This window comes from Spermophilus citellus (assembly GCF_964194105.1).
Source record: "Spermophilus citellus genome assembly, contig: SCAFFOLD_398, whole genome shotgun sequence".
Classification (NCBI taxonomy): domain Eukaryota; kingdom Metazoa; phylum Chordata; class Mammalia; order Rodentia; family Sciuridae; genus Spermophilus; species Spermophilus citellus.
Genome location: NW_027672895.1, coordinates 149,186 through 166,846, shown reverse-complemented (window position 1 = coordinate 166,846; position 17,661 = coordinate 149,186). Strand labels below are relative to the sequence as shown.

The 17,661-nt window shown below is 44.2% G+C and overlaps 2 pseudogenes across 2 annotated transcripts; one reads left to right on the top strand and one right to left on the bottom strand.

Annotated features, from left to right (window-relative positions):
* Nucleotides 1-7,883: 7,883 nt before the first annotated feature.
* On the top strand, nucleotides 7,884-10,197 carry LOC308640417 (cysteine sulfinic acid decarboxylase-like; annotated as a pseudogene). Its single transcript has 4 exons — nucleotides 7,884-8,456; nucleotides 8,611-8,662; nucleotides 8,801-8,890; nucleotides 10,024-10,197. The product of its transcript is annotated as a cysteine sulfinic acid decarboxylase-like (transcript).
* Nucleotides 10,198-12,413: 2,216 nt separating this feature from the next.
* LOC308640416 (ETS translocation variant 5-like) lies at nucleotides 12,414-13,510 on the bottom strand (annotated as a pseudogene). Its single transcript has one exon. The product of its transcript is annotated as an ETS translocation variant 5-like (transcript).
* Nucleotides 13,511-17,661: the final 4,151 nt, after the last annotated feature.

The following is a 17,661-nucleotide window of genomic DNA, read 5'->3' as shown; positions in this document are numbered from 1 at the left end:
CATTCATTTAACATAAAAAATGATAATGACAACAGGGACTAATGGAGTGTGGAATTCTATAGGTTAAACATCTGAAAGAAACTAAATGACAATAATATGGGAAGATTAATAATTAGAATTTGCTGTTATGTTGTCTAAGATCCTTCTGTTGTTTAGGGAAAGACTGGATATATTGATGGAATGTAGGCATTTAAAACTTAGTTATACTAAAGTGTTACTCATAATGAGATTCATCCTGTGTCTCTGCTGTCTTTAGCTTCAGTATCCTTTCCCCACTAACTTTCTGCCTGTAGAAGATTATTCCAAAGATAAGTGACCTAAAGTTTCAATGAATACTCATCCTAAAAGTGTCACCCTAGTGCACATTATGCCAGAAGGGTAAACCAGAGGATTAACATTACAAAATTAAGCTATTTGAATTGAAACATGCATTTTCCTGTAGGTGATGCAATCATCCCTCATTCAATACAGATGAATGATGATTCTAAGAAAGATTATGTTAACAAGATTTCAGGAGGAGCTGGGCTGTGGTGACTTATGCCTGTAATCCCAGAGGTTTGGGAGGCTGAGGCAGGGGGATAGCGAGTTCAAAGCCAGCCTCAGCAAAAGGGGCACTAAGCAACTCAGTGAGACCCTGTCTCAAAATAAAATACACGATAGGGATGGAGATCTGGCTCCATAGTCTCATGTCCCTGAGTTCAATCCCTGGTCCCCAAAAAGATTTCAGGAGGAGAAGTAATATAAAGAGAGAGACTGGGAAAGGTACAACACTACAGACATATATATGGATGGGAGTATGTACACATGTGTATACAGATCTGTTTATAAAACTTATTTCTGTTTTTGTTTTATTGATAATTTACTATATGTCAAGTATTCTGCTACATGTTGGTTATGCAGTACTTAGCAAGATAAATCTGGCCTTTATTGTCTGAAATTACATAACATAAAAGACGTATATCCTCAGGTAAGGAAAAGGTAATTAAGACTTGCTGTGTTTGAGTACTATATGATAACTCCCTTGGTCACAATAGCAAAAGAAGACATCATACACAAAATCAACTTTTTCATTTGGATGAGACTAATTCATAACTCCAAAGGAAAAGATCACAATAACAAGAGATTAAGAATAAGAAAAGTAGATGGCAGCGGGCGCAGAGAGATCAAGTCCCTGACCTCTTCAGCTGTGCAGGCATAGGGAGTCGTAAATAACCTAAATCTGTTTGCTCAGGATCACTAGGCAATGCTGAGCTGACGTGGATCTGGGGCGTACAGTCTGGGCCTCTCAGAACACACACTGATCCCGGATCGGCTGAATTCAAGCTCCCGTTCGCCTGCTTCCCGCAGACAAACAGCTGTGACTCAGCACTAATCCATCCGGCTGAAACAACTGGTCAGCCCTTCTGATCCTACGGAGGTAAATGCCTACTGAGCCTTCATAGGTAGTGGCCACAGGTTTGAAACGGGGCTTGGGAGAGACAGTAAGGACCCACCCGTTGCATTGGTCACCCGGCAAAGGGAAACGAACTGTCACCATTTGCAAGAGATACCACCATGGCAGAGAACTGACGTCATCAGACTGCAGCGGAGGAGATAACTTTATTTTACAGGTGTGTAATTCCCTAGCCTTCCCTCTCCACACATCGGGGCAACCTTAAGGGCCCCTCCCAGCTCTCCCGTTTTTACTAGGAATTTTTAATCCTCTTCATTTATTCATATGTGTATAATCTCTTTAGTGTGTTGCTGCTCTGTGCAAGGCATTCTGCTAAGTGTTGTTGATGTGATGTGGCATTATGAAGAGTAGGCATTGCCTGTGTCTTTGTCAACATGGGCTAGAGAGCCTGAAGGGAAGGCAGCAGCAGAGAAAGTGATACGTCAAACTGAGACAAGGCACAATAACTAGGACATGTTCAGGTTGACAACCAAACACACTGAATATCCTCTGCATTGCAACTTGTGTTCAACAGCAGGAAAGGATATCATGGAGGCCCCTTCTTTTGGCAACTCTGTTTAAGGAAAACTAGAAAATGCAAGGAGGCACCTTCCTGATTGGAGGTCCCTAAGTGTGTTGGTGAGAGTTCTCCTACGACTGAAGTTAAGGTCCAGAATATAAATGGGTCTCCATGCTGGAAGGCTGTGAGCAAGATTTCAATATGCCTCATTCTTAGTGCTATTGAAAGATACTAATGATAACTAGCATGTTACTAAATATTGTTCATACATGTGAATCACAAATAACTTGTTTTGCAATGAGTCTTGCATTCCTCTACTGTATAGCTGCTAATATAGACACATAGAAGGCTAACAAAAACAAAACAACAACAATAAAAAAACTTGCCATCTCTAGATTTAAATTAGCAGCAGCAGCCTGAAAGCTTTTTGTGTGATTAACTCTAATGAAAGAGAAAAAAAGATGAGAAGATGCATTATTCAAGATAATTTTATTATGTAAAGATTATATTATTACTCCATTTCATTTCTTTTTATAAACAAGAAACTACATTGAAAAGAATCTCAGCTCTCCCTAGACATCTCTCTTGGCCAATGTGAAATATATTCCTCACTGCATTCAAGAGAAGAGAGGGGACATTTAAAATGCAGTGTGATGTGACTTCCTATGCTTTTCCTCCTTGCATTATGTGATTTCGCTCATAAAACTGCTGGGTTTTTTGCAATTTCACATTAATATGAATGTGTGTAAGGCACTTTTAGCTTAACTCTTTTAGTTTCTGTTTGCAAATTTGGGACCATATTCGTTACACTATAACCTAAAAGGTTCCTCAGCTTATCAGATGCTTTCATTTTTCCTAGTTTTCTTGGCAAACTGTGTAGGCCTCTGAGTACCACCTCATCTTGCTTTCTCATAACAGATTCACACAAATCTTAGCTCACGCATCATCCCAGGTACATTTCTAGAAGTGAGTGGATACAAACAAGATAAATACATTTTAAAATTTGGAAGCAGATAAACTTATGTATCAATATTCTCAGACATGTTTTATATATATATAATTCCCAGATGTGTGTGTGTGTGTGTGTGTGTGTGTGTGTATGAATACAAGTGACAATAAATGGGACTGCAAATTGATGCAACTACACTGGACCAACTGAAGATTCCTTTAAAAACTAGGAATGGAAACACCATTTGACCCAGTTATCCCACTCCTTAGTATATATCCACAGGATAAAAATCAGTCTACTACTGTGACATAGCCACATCAATGTTCACAGAAGCTCAATTCACGATAGCTAAGCTATGGAACCAACCTAGGTATAAAGAAAATATGTTGTATATACACAATGGATTATTACTCAGCACAAATAAGAATGACTTTATAACATTTACTGGTAAATGAATGGATCTGGAGACTATCATACTAACTGAAATAAGCCAATCCCAAAAAACCAGAGGTTGAATATTCTAACATGTGGATGCTAACACACAATGGGTAGGTGGGGGTGGGCCATGAAAGTTCAGTGGATTAGACAAAGGAGAATGAAAGGCAGGGAGAGGGGATAGGAATAGGAAAGACAGTGGAATGAATCTGACATAACTTTCCTTGTATATTTCCTTGTACCACAGTGAATCTCGGCATCATGTACATCCACAAGACTGGGATTAAAATGCAATATATTCTGTGATCGTACAAATACATCAAATAGGTTCTACTGCCATGTATAGCTAAAAAAAAAATGAATTTTTTTAACGAGAGAAAGAAGAAAGAAAAACAAAATTCCTTTTCCTAGCATGTTAATGGAGTTGTGGTTGGATGTGAATATTTTCTCAATCTGCCATATTTCACTTTTGGTTCAGCTCCTGTGACTATACCTTTATCAGAGATTTCCCCAGCAGACTTTCCCTTTCATCTCATCCCTCAGAACTAAGTCCCATTCCCAATCTCAAACTGACTCAAACAAGGAGAACAGCACTGTCACGCTGATTTGGGGGTGGTGTGAATGTTTGAGACCCACCACAGCAGTCCCTTCTGAGGTTTGGATGTGGTTGTCCTCCTAGGTCCATGTGTTGGGATCCTCAGGGGGCAGGATTGAGAAGGGGTGGATCCTATAAAAGGTGAGGCCAAGTGGGAGGCCTAAGGTCATTGGGAGAGTGACCTCAGAAGCACACTCTGAGCACAGAAAAACCCTGGTTTTTGTCTGGCTTTCTGTCTGATGATGAGATTTCTTCTTCACTATGTCACATCAAGTCACAGGATGTTTAGGTGATAAGGAGAGAATGAGCTCTTCTCCTGACAATGGTCAACTTTCCATATAAGGCTAGAAAACGTGGTTACAAACACAGCACACTCCAAGTCATGGCATCAGATCTCTTGACACAAGGTCATCAAGATATGAACAATATAAAGATCCTTCCACTCAGACTCCATCCCCAGGTTCAAAAGCAGCAGTGTCCTCCAGCTGTTATACAGACCTGCTTCTATAGTGTCCTACCTTCAGTGTGACTGTCTAGTGGGTCATCCAATTCACTGCTGAAAACAAAGATGCTCTCCGGGATCCAACCATACAAAACAGAGACATAAACACAGGGTGGCTACAGAGTGGCTCTGACATTGCTCCTACCTCTGAGTCCATGCTGTGTGGACAGCATCTTCTTGCTCTGACTTCTGTTGCCAGGCTCTGACTGGGTTCTGTGCAATCGGAGGCCTTCCACAAGACAGTGCAATCAGAACAAATCCTCTTCCACTTGGAGTTTCAGGAATGTATGCCTCTAATTTGGAAGCTCTTCAGAGGAATCCACAGGATGTTCTAAAAGAACATAGAGTAAGTGTCAGTACATGGGTCTGGCTGAAGATTTTCTCAGGCAGCAGTGTATGGACACAGGGCTGGAGTGGTTGGAGGTGGCTGAAAAACAGTCAGAGATAGAGTTGCTGTTGGGACATGATCTATGGTGGACAAAGAAAGGTAAAGGCATGGATCAGTAGTGCATGAGAAGGAGAGCCTTGGCTTCTCCAGCTAAAGCCCTGGTAATCAACCTGGGATGGTGAATTTACCAATGGGTTAAAACATAATAAATGCACTGTCCAATTCGATGGCAGCATCTTACCACTCCTCCTGCCTTGTGGAGTCCTGTCAACTCCCCGCTGTTCTCTTTCAATGTTTCATGATCATTCGTCTTCCTTGTATCTCCATCTGCTTCTATTGTATAAATCGTCTCTCTATGAGAGCTTTCATATTCTTGAAATAGGTGCTGTGTCTTGTGCTCTCTTTGGCTGGATGGCCTGCACGCGACTCACTGCATTGCCTACAGACCCAAGGCCCCAGATGCAGGTGCAGATCCCGCCGGCAGGGAGCCTACTGTCGGCCCTGATCCTCCGCAGCGCCCGCTCCCGCTGAGAGAGCTTGAGGCAGTACCTGGCGGGAGAGCGGCGCCACTCAGGTCGCGCTCTAGTGGTGCCCGGGCTGCCCCTGGCGTGGCGTCCGAGGGCCTGACGGTGCGCTCAGCCCGTGGCAGGCAGCTGTGCAAAAGCGGACGCGCTGATCCGCCCTTTCCGCGGCCGGCTGCAGCACGAAGTTGGCCGCCGCCCCCAGAACTTCGGTCGCCTCCAGCTTCCCGGGACGCGGCGCGGGCTCCAGGCCATCCTGAGGGCGGCAGGAGAGTTGCTTATTGGAGGCGCCGTTCGGACCCACTGATGGTGGGGATGGCGCGTGGCGACTGTGACCAACTGACAGTTGGTCCCTGTGGTGCGGGCTGATGGGAGCCGGGTGCCGCGGCCCACCCAGGCCGGCCTACCGCCAGGGGGCGCTGTCAAGCTGGGTAGGGGCGGCGGTTGGGCGGTTGGGCGCGTGAGTGAGTGTGGCCCCACAGGTCCCTGGGATGGGCTTCCAGTGTGTGTGTGGGGGGAAATCCCTGGAGCTGGGACAGTTGTGCCTGGAGGCTAGGAATACACTATGCCAATTGGCACATCATTACCACAACCTTATGGTGCAGAAATGCTGAGGGCTAACCTGCGTGAAATGCCTGTGGACTCTATCAGAAACTCCATGCAGTGCCTCGACCTCTTCCTATGAAAAAATAGGGAATTCAAACCAGGAAACCAAAACCTAAAAATAAGGAAGTCAAAGACTTGTTCTCCTCTAATAGCAATAATTTGGTTCTTATGACTCCAATTTCCACACCTTCTAACTCAGAGTATTACAGCAAAAATACTTCCTTCCCTTCCAACACTTCCAACTGCCTCAGGGACAGGAGCCCCTGTGAGGTCTGCTGCAGGAGAGGGCACCAACCCTGAATATAGCAAGCTCCATTATTCAGGTCAAATGGGCTCCACATAGGCTTCAGTCTGGCCTTGCCAGCTGAAGTCACATCCTCAGTGGGACAGGATTCCTACTGTGCTCTGGCCCTGGCCTCAGCCCTTGTGGCCAGGAGGTGGGGAGGGCTCCACCCAAGAAGGCCTTGCACCTCTTGTGTCTGAATTTGTCCATCAGCCCAGACTGTGGTGACGGAGCAGACAGAACATCTGGCCCATGTGTGATTTCCCCAGGAGGCTTGCCAAAGAGAAAAAGAAGATGAAGCTCTTCTAGGAAAGGGCCAGTGCAAGAAAACATGGCCTGCTCCATTGGGCCAGGGCCACTTCCAGCCAGTCTGCCACAGGTTGGCTCCTGAACTGCTTGCAGAAACTGGGACTAGGAACAGGGCCAATTGCCTGCTAAGGAAGGTGGAGAGATTCTTTCCAACAAGGTTCTATGTATATTGCCCCAAATCATGTGTTTCCTCTGATCGATTTTTGTTATTCCAGAATTTCTGCAAACCTCTTCCACATGCATATTTCACAAGCATTCAAGGAGAAGATCATTGCAGGCATTTGGCACACATCTTGAAGACTGGATGAGTTCCTGGCTCTCTTGTCAAAAGACTGAGTAGTGACTCCAACAGACACTGTGACTGATGTTTCTCAAAGGTCATTTTGCCTGACTGATTTGAGGACAGTTGGAATTTGTACACAGGTGGCAAACAAGATATTATTGTTCCATGTATACAATATTTTTTAATGTTCAATTTTCATTGCAGCAATCAGGGTTAAATCATTTGCATAAAATTAAACAACATTTTTATAATGAATGTAAACATTTACCTTAATGTTACTTAAAATAATTTAAAAGAAAAAAAATGTGAACTTAAACCTTCTTATGCTTCTGTTACACTTACATTGAATTTCTACATTCCCAATTCTTTAAGAGAAATATATCAAGAAAAATCTTTTTTTCAAAAAAATTACCTTTTTCCATTTGTTAAGAATATTTATTTATTTATTTTAAACAAAAAGCAAACTTCTTTATTGTACCTAGTACAGAATATAAGGCAGCTTGGCAGGATGCATACAGCTCTGCGCAGGGGGAAGTATTTAAAATCATTTGGCAGGTTAAAGCCTTTCTGCATTGTAGACTTTCCACACTCTGGAAAAGAAGCAAACAAACAACCAACCCCCCCCCCCCCCTCAAAACCCTGAAAAAAACAAAACAAAACAAAACCCCCCAGGAGATGCATGAGTCCAATGGGAATGCAATGGTGATGCCTTCATCCTATATCTTGCGACAGCACAGGCCACGTGGTTACAGCAGGGGAGGGGCAGCTCAGGTGACAGAAGATTATTTTCATACTTGCTAAAACAGCATAAATTTATTTTTTTTAAAAAAATTCCAAACCAGGATAAGTAAAGAAAGGAAAAACAGCTTCGTCTCCAGGGCCGGGGACTTGGCGGCAGGCGCCGGCGGGGGGCGGTGCGCGCGCGGCCCTCCCCCAGACCCCCTCCTTTCGCCAAAAAAGCGCCCCTCCTCCCCTCCCCTTCCCCTTCCCGCGCGGCGTCCCACCGCCTGCGAGCTGCTGAAGCGCTGCCGTCCTCCTGGACGATGCTGCGCACCTTGGGGCGTGCGCCTACCTGCCAGGCACGACTTCCCGCTGCCTCCCCAGACGCGCGGCGCCTCCTCCAGGCCCCAGCACTCCGTGCCAACCCTGCGGGCCGCTGCTGTCCCCGCCGGGACCGAGAGGGAAAATGATCCCTGAGGATTTGGAGAGGCGGATCAGTCTGGCTGAAGCTGAGAGTGCTGTGCTGTTCCTGGTCAGTGCCACATCTGGCACCACTGTGTTGGGAGCCTTTGACCCCGTGGATGCAATTGCCGATGTGTGCCAGCGTCACGGACTGTGGTTACAAGCGGATGGCTGACTCCGAGGCCTGGAACCCCCACAAGCTCCTCGCTGCAGGACTGCAGTGCTCTGCTCTTCTTCTCCAGGATACCTCGAACCTCCTCAAGCGCTGCCATGGATTCCAGGCCAGCTACCTCTTCCCGCAGGACAAGTTCTACGATGTGGCTCTGGACACGGGTGACAAGGTGGTGCAGTGTGGCCGCCGTGTAGACTGTCTGAAGCTGTGGCTCATGTGGAAAGCACAGGGTAGGCAAGGGCTGGAGCAGCGTATCGACCAGGCCTTTGCTCTTGCCCGGTAGGCAAGGAGGGTCCCAGATCCCCTCCCAGGATCTACCCTTCCTCCATTTCTGCCCTCAGGATTACTTTCCTCCCCCTGTCTCTGAGGTTCTCTTCAGTTTATATGGCTGTCTTCCCCTCTCCACCTGCAATTTGTCACCCTCTGTTTCCAGGTACCTGGTGGAGGAAATAAAGAAGAGGGAAGGGTTTGAGTTGGTCATGGAGGTATGATCCCATGTTCTTTTGCATCCATCTATCCCAGCCTATCCCACGCAGCAAGCTCACATGGAGGAAGAGTGACGGTGAACGGGAAAATGGTCCTCCTTTCGCAGCTCATACCTTCCCCTTCCTTATTCCCCTCAGCCTGAGTTTGTCAACGTGTGCTTCTGGTTCGTGCCTTCCAGCTTGTAGGGGAACCAGGCCAGTCCACATTACAGCCAAAGGCTATCTCAGATAGGCTTTCTCTGGCTCTGGGTAGCCCTGCTAAGGGAACTGATGCAGCTGGTGCACTTCTGTCCCCTGCTGGCCATTCCTGATATGGGCGGTCCCCCTATTGGTCTCTTGCTCCTGAGGGGCTCGGTAACTGGAAGATAACACAAGCTTGTCCGTTTTTTTTTGGGGGGGGGGCTGGGGGAGAAGGGGATAGGAATAAGATATGTTTTGGGGAAATAAGATGACAGAAAGGAGCATCACAGGAGAACCCAAAAAAAGTTAGTGTGCAGCACACAGACCCCTGTGCTAGGGTCTGTGCTGGGAACTCAGGCCCAGGTCAGAGATATAAGGTAGAAATAACAGGAAGAGTCTTTTCAATGATCCTGGGGACAGAGAAACACAGAAAGGCCCATTTGATATGCCTTCTAGAGGTAAGGAAGTATGTTCTGTCTGGTCCCTAAAAATGGGTTAGTACTAGGTGCTACAGATGATCTGAAAGGACAAGAATCTTCTTGCCCTCATGAAGTTGTGGAAAGCAAAAGTTACTGTTTGAAGCCAATATTTCAAGGTGGTTTTGTAAATTACACGCTAGATCACATGGCACAGATCAGATATTACAGGATCCAGGAGTGGTGGCACACACTTATAATTGGTGTCTCTGGAGGCTGAAGCAGGAGGATCACAAGTTTGAGGCCAGCCTCAGCAACTTAGCAAGACTCTGTCTCAAATTAAAAAATAAAAAGTACAAAAGGACTAGGATGTAGCTCAGTGGTAAAGTACCCTTGGGTAATCCTTGGGAAATAAAAAAGGAACCAGGAAAGGGGAGAAGAAGACATTCAGGATGACTAAAGTTTGAAGGTAGACTGAAGCAGTGTTGAAAATCAGAAAAGTCAGGATTTAGCATAAGAGACTGTCCTACAGCTATCTTGTAGGTAGGAGAAATGAGGAATAAAGCAGAAGGTAGAGAAGGCCAACCAAGTTGGATGTGGTGGAAAAAGTAATGTGGGGCCAAGGTGAGGGTCTAATCAGTGAAGGTAATTCCAGAAGATGGCTGGGTGGGAGGGGAAACCAGCTCTGAGAGCCGGGTAGTCCAGGTAGCTGGCGCATCTTCTCACCTGACCCCATGCTGCAGCTGGACTCTACCGCTCCCATAGGTAGCCTCTGTGCTCAAGGAGCGCATGGTAAAGGAAGGCTCCATGGTGATCGGCTACCAGCCCTGTGGGACCCATGGCAACTTCTTCTGAATGGTGGTGGCTAGCCCCACTCTGACCTGTGCTGATGTAGACTTCCTCCTCCACGAGCTGGAGCGGCTAGGCCAGGACCTGTGAGCCTTCTTCCTCTAGAGGCCTCAGTGCCACCCCTCACCCCACTGAGTCTCTCTGCGTTGTCTCCTGCGTTCTCAAAATAGCCTCTCTAGGAAACAAAGTAGGTTTAAGCTATTAGGAGAATGTTTAAATAACTATATCCATAGGATGCAAGGTTATTCTTTCATTAAGATTATATTTACAAAGAGTTTTTATTAATTGAGAAAAATAATATAATGTTATGTTGAAAAAGCTGGATATAGGACTATATAGTAATGAGCAATGTTCAGAAATACATAGGAAAAGGCTGATGAATGAACTATGCCACAGTTTGTTTTCCCTGAGATAATAGGCAATTTTAAAATTGACCCCATTATACTTTTGTGCCTTCTCCTTTTACTATGTAATGAATATGCATTATGTAATAGGAACATAATAAAATTAAAATTTCAAGTATATTAAACAAAGAAAGGAAAAACAAATCTATACAGCATTTACAACAAATAAATCTCTAGCCAGCTGGGGGGTAAAATATGCATCTAGTATAGACTATGTGTAGATTAGAAAGCTATAAATATGGTTTAGAAGAGTCCTTTGATTAGAGTACAATGCTAATTACAGCCCAAGATATAAGCTCCACACCTTTGTGGGCCAATTTCCCATAGAGGAAAATCTCATTTTTCCATATCCATAAAATGCACCTTTATCCCTGTGAACCTCTTCACAAATGTGCTGTTGGTTATAAGGGGGATCATGGAACATTCCGTTTTTTGAAAAGCAACTCAAAGCATGTGCCTCACACTCAGGGACTCAGCACTGTCTTCTCCACACACGAGGAACAGCACAGTCCTTCTTAATGTTCTGAGTGACACAGGGAGCACAGAATTCCATCACTGGAGCAGGCAGCATGTGCCATCACCCTCTAGAGTGACTTTCCTCTACTTTGAGCTCAACTTTCACTCAGCTTTAACTTAGTTGTTTTAAACTTTCCCAATATAATACAGCGATTAGAAGAAACTTAAAGGAGTAGCAGGAAACCAGAGTGCTAGCACTGTTTTACCTGTGGGTGTCACCTGTAAGCCTCAGACCCTACTGAACTGTTATGTAGGGTTTAAAGCCCAAGATGTAAAGAAAAAGGAAAAAAAAACCCACAAATGGATGAAATGGAAATGGTCATTAGTCATGCCCAGGAAAGAATCCCTAGGGTTCCCACCAGGTGACCAAGTTTCAAATGGACATGACATGTAATATGTACATCTGCTTCCCAGAGAGGGCATGTTAGTGAACACGGGGAGCTATACACATAGAATCTATGCTTGTGTCCAGGCTGCCCTGCACACTTCAAAAATGTACAACTCAGGTGCAAATGTTCCATCAGGTTGTCTGGTGCAGAAAGCACAAAGCAGGCCACAGAGCGGACTTTTACATGGCTAAGGAACAGCCCCAGCAAAGCCCCTCTCAAGCTGCAGCTCTTCATAAGTTGGCATGGCCCTGCCTATGGGACACAGTGCACAGTTACCAAAAGGTTTGTTTTGTTTTTTTTTTTTTTTTTGCTTTAAATACCAAAACTACAAAAATCAGTTTATAAACTGTTTTTCCAAAACAACCACCAAAACAAAACAACCCCCCCCCCCCGAATCAAAGCAAAACTAAATACTGTCAAAACTGTTAATCGCCCTTCCCCTAAAATGAAAGCCATCCACATTCAACATGTAACTGGGAAGAGAGAGGGGGCCTGCGCTATTTAGTGACCACATGGCTGGAAGGTTCCCAAGCATAGCAATGGTTTATGATTTGAGAACCATGGAGTGGGTAACAGCTGTCAGGACTGATTCTCCCCTTTTTCTAAACCAAGGGGAAGTATTTCAGATTGAGCTAGAAGAACTCTCCAAATTTCAACACATATTTTTAACCTTTAATTGGTCTGAGCCTCCCCAACTCAGTCTACCTACTTTTCTACGAGCTTGTGATTTCTTTAATAAATTGTGCAAACCAGAGCCCTTCTATGTAAAGACATTTAGTAGTCCATGATCAACGCAGATTGTCACACACTCGGTCCCATGTTGAGGGCACTAACCTGAACAATGTATTGCTTTGCATATATTGTCCATGGAAGTGAGGAGGCTCTATTCCCACATTCTCTTCCCAGAAACCTCATCAGAATCAGAGTTGAGGCACCAACCTTTTGGTGGTTTTTCTGCCCCTGCCTGTACCCACTCCCCAGCCAAGGTATATGCCTTTCAGGGTAAAAATCCAGAGATGGCTTGGGCTCTCCGGAAAATATTCAAATGGCAAGCTTTAGAACAGCCAAGAACACAAACAAAACCACTGCCCTCATCTGCCTGAACGGGAACTGCTAGCTCTAGGGTTTGGCTGCTCAGCCACTCAGAAACTTGGTAAGCGAAGCCTTCAGCATAGGGGAGGCTGCTGCAGGGATCCAGGTCCAGGAGGTAAGCAGGGTTGTCTTCAAAGTGGGTCAGTGGCAGGGTGTCCTCCTCGTTGAGGGGGCATTCAGACTCTGCCTTCAGGAATGGACGCTGATTGTCCGGGAAGGCCATGGAGAAAAGGGCATCCGGGTCACAGACAAATCTGTAGACATATCATTCCCCAGCGACCTTCTGCATGATGCCCTTTTCATAGTAGTAGCGTAGAGAACGGCTCAGCTTGTCATAGTTCATGACAGGCCGGTTCTTCTGGATGCCCCAACGCTGAGCAACCTCCTCTGGTTCTATCAGCTTAAACTCCATGCCTCGGCCTGTCCGGGCAATGAAGTGAGCTTTGGCTGGGTCATCAAGAAGAGTGACCAGGAACTGCCACAGCTGAAGGGAGCCTCACCTCTGATAAGGAGGGCCCTCCCGATACATGGTGGGCTCTTGCTTGACTTTGCCTTCCAGTCTCTCAGGCACAACGCAAGTGTCATCAAAATATAACTGGGGATCTTTTTCATATGAAAAACTTTCATGGCTGCTGGAGAAATATCCCCCTCTCCTGTAGGATGACTGGCAGTTAGGCACTTCTGAATCAACGCAGTAATTCCGGGCTCCTGCTTGATTCCCATTGGTGACTGGAACCCATGTGCTGGGGGACCTGGCATTCCAGGGACCCCATGTTCATAGAATGGGTCATGGTATTCTTGTTTGAATCCCTGAGGGGGTGGGGGAGCTGCAGGGACAATAGGTTCTGACATTTGATGGTGGTAACTGGGGTGATTGTCTCCAGGAACTCCCACCTGCAGAGGGAAGGGATGGCAGGGTTCAGACAGTTGTCTCTGAAATCTCCCATTGCAGGTGAGGAAAAGACCCTGATGAGGTTTCTGTCCATGATCGGCTGGCACCATTGTTCTGGGGCTGAGCAAAGGCAGAATTTCATGGCCAAAGCCCATGACAGAGGAAAGCTATTCTGTCCCGTGGCAGCAGGAATGCAGAGAGACAGAGCAAGCTCTTGGGGACAAAATATAACCCATAAGGGCGTGCTCCCACGGACCACCTTCCTGCTGACTCACATCACCTGCAGCAGTTACCACCCAGTACCTTAGTCCTCTCCAATAACCCTCTCAAAGCCATCAGGGTGTTTTAGGTGAACTGTTAGGTCACAGCACTCATAATCTAATCACTTCACTGTGAGCATTCCTGCATTGTCTCCCATGAGCTCTGGGGGACAACTCACACCCAAAGCATAACACATATTAATTGCCAAACAGCAAATAGTTTTTGCTTAGTATATAAGGAGGTTGATCATCACCAAAAGATAGATGCTGTAATTCTGTCATCCTGTGGCCTTGTGAAACCACTTTCCAGGACTCCTATGGAAGTTCCATCAGATCCATCCAGCACACCAACACCCAATTATGTCCCATCTCAAGTTCCACTTCCAAAGCAGTAGCATCAGATACCACCACTTACAACACAGGCAGTTTTTTTCTACACCCACTGGAGTCTTTGAAGCACAGCTACATTTTCAGATGATGCTTTGTTCAAAGCCCCACACTGCTTTTGTCTTAGAGATGGTGCTACATCTTCATATTTCACTCCACCTTCAATTAATGCTAGAGCAACCAGCACTGGAGCCCTCCCAAGGCCCACAATGCCACAGACAGCAATCAAACAGCCATATCTGGTTGGAGAATGGTACAACATCAGTAAAAGCCAATCAAGCCTATGCATGCCTTCTTTCTCCACAAGAAGAGTGTCTAGAGTTGCTTCACATACTCTTACTCTTGGTATAACTCAAAACCTCTTGAATTCGTCTGCCAATTGACCTACATTTGCATTGGCTAGATCCTGTGTAGGAAGGAATCTTACTTCATACACATGACATTCATTGGAGAAAAGATAGCCTCTTCAGGGGCTGAGGCAGTGGCTCAACAGTAGAGCGCTCACTTAGCACATGCGAGGGCCTGGGTTCGATCCTCAGCATCACATAAAAATAAATAAAACAAAGGCATTGTGTCCAACTACAACTAAAAATATTTTTTTAAAAAAGATAGCCTCTTCAACAAATGGGCCATCCATATGTAGAAAAATAAAATTAAACCTTTATTTCTCACCCTGCTTCAAACTCAACTCAAGTGCACCAAAGAACTGAGGCACTAGAACACAGACCCTGGATCTAACAGAAGAAAAAGTAGTCCCATGTTGGCTGAGGAACTGACTCCATTAACAAGAGTCTGATGCAAAAGAAGTAAAATCAAGAATCAGTAAATGGGATGGATTCAAACTAAACCTTTTCCTCAATAAAGGAAACAATCAGTAACATGAAGAGAGAGCCTACATAATGGGAGAAAATCTTTACCACATGCACCTCAGATAGAGCATTAATCTCCAGAATATATAAAAAACTCAACACCAAAAAAGAAAACCAACCCAAATAACACAATCAATAAATGGCTAAGGAACAGAACCCAGCAGTCCTGTTCTGTTTGGATTAGAAAGACGAGAGTAAAGGGAAGGGAGGGGGCATGGGTGAAATAAGGATAATAGAATGAATCAGACATTTTTACCCTATGTGCTTATATAATTACATGACCAGCGTGATTCTACATCGTGTACAACCAACACTTCATGGAAGAAGAATACAATCAATCAACAACTATATGAAAAAATGTTTTAACATCTCTAGCAATTAGAAAAATGTATACCAAAATTAAAATTTCATCTTCCTTCAGTCAGAATGGCAATTATCAAGAATATAAGAAACAGTAAATGTTTGTGAGAATGTGGGAACAAGGTACACTCAGACATTGCTGGTGACACTGCAGATTGGTGCAACCATTATGGAAAGCAGTATGGAGATTCCTCAGAAAACTTGGAATGGAACCAACATTTGACCCAGCTATACCACTTCTTAATATATACCCAAAGGATTAAAAATCAGCATACTACAGTGATGCAGCTACATCAATGTTTATAGCAGCTCAATTCACAAAAGCTAAACTATGGAACCAACCTTATTACCCTTCAATAGATTAATGGATAAAGAAAATGTGATATATTTACACAAAGGCATATAACTCAGCCATAGAAAAGAATGAAATTATGGCTTACTCTGAGAAATGGATGGAGCTGGAGAACATCACTCTAAACAAAATAAGCCAATCCTAAAGAATCAAAGGCCAAAGGTTTCTCTGATATGCAGATGCTAATCCATAATGGGGGGTACCTTGAATTAGACAGAGGGGAGTGAAGGGAGGGGAGAGGTTACGGGTATAGGAAGGATAATAGAATGAATCAAACATTATTACCCTATGTGCATATATGATTATAAGAGCAGTGTGATTCTACATCATGCACAACTTCTGAGGAATGAGAAGTTATATTCCATTTATGTAAGAACATTATTTTATATATGACTTTATAAAATCCTCCTTTTAATTTTAAGATGTCATCCATCTGTTTTCAAAAATGTTAATGGGAAAAGTGGATGTGTATACTTTAGAATCAGAGAATATATGTGGTTTTTACACTTTTTATTTCTACTATTTTCCATAGTATGGAGACATAAAACCTTACAATTCAGTGAGCAAATGACTTTTAAAAAGTATTCTGAAATTAATGTTTTTTGATATGATTGGGTAATCAATTAGTAGGCAGCAGATAATCCTAGATAAGTTTTATAGATTCTGTAAGAAGGAAGGGGATGAAGGAAAATCTTGATATCAAAGACATTGTGAGGAGCTGGCTTTAAAACGTGTCATGGTATGAGACATGCTCAATGATATAGCAATTGGAGATTTCTAGAGTAGCCACTTAGAAAATATTTGTGTGGCCAGCTTTTTCATCCCCCCCCAACTTTTAAAAACTATTCATTTATAATCCTTTCTTGCATGACAACCTCTTGGTTGGTAATATAATACCATGAAAAATATTCATGGATATTTACATGTGATAAAGACCTTACTTTGGTCATTTATTTTTCTGAACCTTAATTGATTAATCCATGAGATAAATTCAATAAATTGCTTCACAGGAAACAGATGAACTCTGGGATATTTATGCTGACCTCTATCTAGTTTTTATAGGAAATGTGATTATGAGAGTAGAATTAGTTGGCAAAGGTTATATTTCAACAACTTGGACCACATATAAACACTCTTTTATCCATTGAAACACATTGTTTTTTCCTGCCTCCTTTGTATGACCAGTCCATATTATCAGGTACTATTAGGCACTCATTTAGATTCTGAGCAGTCTGATCTGAGAAATTAAGGCTTACAACTCAGGAGGCAGAGGCATGAGGATCACAAGTTTGAGGCCTACCTCAGCAACTTAGCATAGGAAAAATCTCTTCTAGGAGGCTGCAAACTTCCTTCTTAGTTTAAGCTGGACTTGCAAGGGCATCATGTGGGGGGCTCCAAGGCTTCAAGATAAGACAATGATGTCTCTGGGCACAGAGATCATCATTGGGGAATAAAAGCAGATTCTGTGGTTGGTGGGTCTGTGGCCTCCACTTTGTAAAAACACAGAGTGTTTGAGGTGGAAGGAAGTAGTTTGGTCTGCTTGCTCCATTTATGGGGGGTGAAATGAATTCCAGAGACGCCAAATGATTTGCCCAAAGTCACACAGCTCAACACAGCTCTTCTGACTCCTTTCTGTTGCACCATGCGCTGCTGGGCAGCTTCACTGTCCATTGTGAGAAAGTTGTTGACCCAGTCCTCTCACATCCTTAGGTGTCAAACCCCATTTGTCTTTGTCACTTCAGCACATGTACAGACAAGGGGAATTAGAGTTCACTGAAGTGGGAAAAGGCCTGAGATGTTCACTCCTGCAGTAAGTAGTCTGAACAGGGCACATGAATAAGCATCTTAATCTAATCTTGCATATAGCTCTATGCAATACGCATTGCCTATCCTGAACTCAGTTTCTTCACCTGTCGTATGAGGACATTTACCATGATAATCCTTAAGCCTGATAAATGATTATGTATAGGAATTTCTGACAGGTGTTTACAGAGCTTTGTCATCTGCATCGCACACGTCTTGCCCTTTTTTTC